This window comes from Octodon degus, unplaced genomic scaffold, assembly GCF_000260255.1.
Source record: "Octodon degus isolate 3935 unplaced genomic scaffold, OctDeg1.0 scaffold00064, whole genome shotgun sequence".
In the NCBI taxonomy this organism is placed as follows: Eukaryota; Metazoa; Chordata; class Mammalia; order Rodentia; family Octodontidae; genus Octodon; species Octodon degus.
In genome coordinates, this window is record NW_004524640.1 from 6,498,477 (window position 1) to 6,502,150 (window position 3,674).

Here is a 3,674-nt window from a genome sequence, read left to right on the forward strand (position 1 = left end):
GTGTTTTCATTGCTATTGTATTTATACTCCATAATAAACTTTGGAAATAAGGACTTTCACTATTCACATTGTACAGAGAGGAGGCCAACACTTGGGGGAGGTTAAAGAATCTGCAGTCACACAGCTGGAAGAAATAGAGTGGAGATTGGCAGTCTGAGACCAGCCTTCGTATGTACTCATACCCACATAAAAAATAAGCGAACTTATAGAAAAAAGGCTATGAAAAAAAGAACAAGACCTATAAAGGTTTGTCTTGAGGCTAAAGATGACTTTAAAGGTATTGATGAGTAGATATGAAATCAAATCAGATTCAAAGGACTGAGATCATTAGATGCTTGTCTATTATAAAAGAGACCAAAAAATGTCACTGTGATTTAGAGGCTGAGATGACCCTGCTGTTCATCAAGAAGGAAGATTAGTAGTCAAATGGACATCTCATTGCTTTGCATAGAACTCATAGGATGTTTCAAAGGACTCAAAGAGCTGTATGGGTGTTGTTAGTTAGAAATTATGATTATCATTTGTGCAGAGTGTCTTGAGGGGGCTAATCCTAAAGATCACCCTTGAGAAAAATAAAAATGGACAAACAAAATATTCATCTCCAGGATTTTAAAGACATTTTTGCCCTCCTCAAGCAGCCTGTTTGATCAATTGTTAGCTATCCCTGACATTTTTACCACCTCTTACTCAGCACACAAACATACTTAACTATCTTCTGAGACAGACAGACAGACAGACAGACAGACAGACAGACAGACAGATAGACAGATAGACAGAGACAGAGAGACAGACAAAGACAGAGACAGAGAGACCCCAAATTTTTGTCCATGTGAAAAAAAATACTGAGAAAATCACATGCAAGGAGGAAAAGTTTAATTATCTGGTGGTTTCAGTGCGTGGTCACTTGGCCCCCATTGCTTTGGGCCTGTGGCAGTGCTAATACATCACGGTGGGGAGGATGTGGAGTGAAGAGCCTGGCCTCCTAGCTTCTGGAAGTGAAGAAAGAAGAGAGAGCCAAGTCCCACTTCTCATTCAAGTACATGTCCTCAACAGCCTATCTTCCTGTCACAGGGCACCACCTTCTATAGAGTCCATCCTGCCAGTCAGTGCCATGAGAGTCTTTGGGAAGAGGTCTAAGATCTAGATTAAGAGGTAAACATTGCCGTGGCTTCATACTATTTTTTTTTTTTTTTTTGCGGAATCAGGGATTGAACTCAGGTCCTTGTGCTTGCCAGGGAAGCGCTTATTCCACTGAGCCATCTCCTATTCACTTAGCCACAATTTCTTTGTTTCCTTCCCTTTAGAGATGAGTGTGTCCATGGATTCCTTTACATGTGTTTTCCTTCTTTCGCGGCCCACCCCGGGAGCTTTCAGGTTAGCTCAGTTCTTTAAAGCACCTGGTTGGGCAAACTCAGTCAGGCACAGGGGACCTCGGTTCAAACCCCAGCTCCACGTGCCACACCGGACCCGCCCTTAAGGCAGCAGCCTGCCAAAAAAAAAAAAAGGCTTTTCGTGTCCTACCCCTCCTTAAACCTGTAAAATTTGATATAAGGAGATATATCTATATCTATATCTATATCTATATCTATATCTATACATATATCTTGCTATAAAGAATTGTGCTGGCAGTGGTAACCAATGACCATCCTGCTAGGCTTTGGAGTCCCACTTTACTTGATGTTTTGGTGGAGTTTGAGGACAGGATGAGCTTGAGGTTCTTTTAGGCTTTGAAATGAGGGTGGGAAGAGGTGCTTGCATTTGCAGATCTAGAGCTAAGGAGAGAAGTCTGGGCTTCTAAAATAAGTTTGGAAGTCCTCAGGAAGTCTTCAGTAGAGAAAGAACAAAGAAGAGAACTCACCAGAAAGGCCATCGCTGTATTCATCCTCTTAATCTTGAATATCTGGAACTGACTTTTCTTGGATGAAACTATTTAGCACTAATTCTTTTTTAAAATGTTTAAATTTCAGTGCCTTTGCTATTCAGAGATCAGTAAAGGTGGCTTCATTCATGCAGATGCTTGAGCAAGTTAAAATAAGTCTCTGATGCTCCCTGACTCTGTTAGGACTTTTTCTTTTTCCAGTACTAGGTACTGAATCAAAGGCCTTCACACTGAATTCACATCACCATCCCACCTCCCAAGCTCTACCATGTCTTCTTTAAAAATTTGACACAGAGCCTCACTCAATTGATGAGCCCCCCATCTCAGCCTCTCAGAGTGGTGGTAGGATTCCTTTCAAAAGCTAGATCTTTGTTCTTTTTCTCATTGGTTGTGAGCTAGAATCAGCCTTAGTGAATTATTCCTAAAGATTAGAAGAATGTGGTTCAAGGGTCACCAACTGACTCTGGAGGCTGCGTCAAGCAGAAGATGACTTTAAGCTCAGTCTTTGAATCTCTGCCTCCAGTTGAAGCAGCCACTATACTGGGGAGGATGGATAGAAAGGTGCAACTCACCAGCTAGGTGAGTGAGCCACCTTGCAACCAGAGTCACCTGCTCTAGTGCAGCCTTCAGGAGATTCTAGGCTTCCAGGTGACAGAAGGCTATAAACTGTACCTGCTGTGCCCTGTTTGAATATTTCACCCACAGAAACATGAAATAATAAATAAATATTATTATTTCAAATTATCAAGTTTCATGGTGGCTTAGTAAACAGAAATACATAATTAATGCTAGGCACACAGGGAGGAGAGAAATTGGGAAAGTCTGGTAAGATGATTTAAATGTATAAAAGCATAAACAAGGTACCTTGAAACCCTACTTGTTATGTTGTTAATTACTATCAGATATCCAGTAATTTCTTACGTTGCTATTTTTATTATACTTTTAAAATTTGAGGTGTCATGACCCACAGTAATATGCACAAAGCTTGGGTGCTCCATGAGTTTTAACAACAGTTTATGCTCATGTGTAATGGAATTGGATTCTCTTACATTGCCCAGACGGTCCTCCCTGGAACACTCTGGTTAGTCTTCCATCCTAGTGCCACAATCACAGTTTTAGTGATTTCTTGTGACTTAACAAAATTGTTAGCACCGGGGAGGCAGAGACAGGAGAATCACTGGGAGTTTGAGGCCAGTCTGGGCTACATAGTGAGTTCAAAGCCAGCCTGAAGTATATAGTGAGGCCTTGTCTCAAACAAAAAATGCATGTCAATGAAATTTATGCAGTGTGTATTATTTTACACATAGTTTCTTTCTCACAGCACACAATGAGACTCAGTGAAGTCGTTGCTTGTGGTAACAGTTCATTCCTTTTGTACTGGGAAATAGTATTTGACTAAAAAATATATTATAATTTATTTATCCATTCTCCTCGTATTTTTTAATTAAGATTATATTATTTTTACTTCATGAAAGGTGTGGAAGTATCAAAATTGCATGTTAAAAACTTTGACAAAAATACAACGTAAATGGGGTAAGTAGGTAAAATGCACAATGAACCAATCTGATAGTTATAATCTGTATATAATTCCTACAGAATGAGAAAGTCACAAGCCCTCTGTTGATCACTAGAAGAACATTATTTATATGACATTTAACTCAAGAATACAAACTGCCATGTAAAAATTATAAATGGGTCAATTCTTTTGAGGAAAAAAATCAGGCCATGAGACACACGTTTGAAATTAATGACTTAAAAATAAAATGGGAAAGGGTGTAGAGTTTTTTGTTTCTAC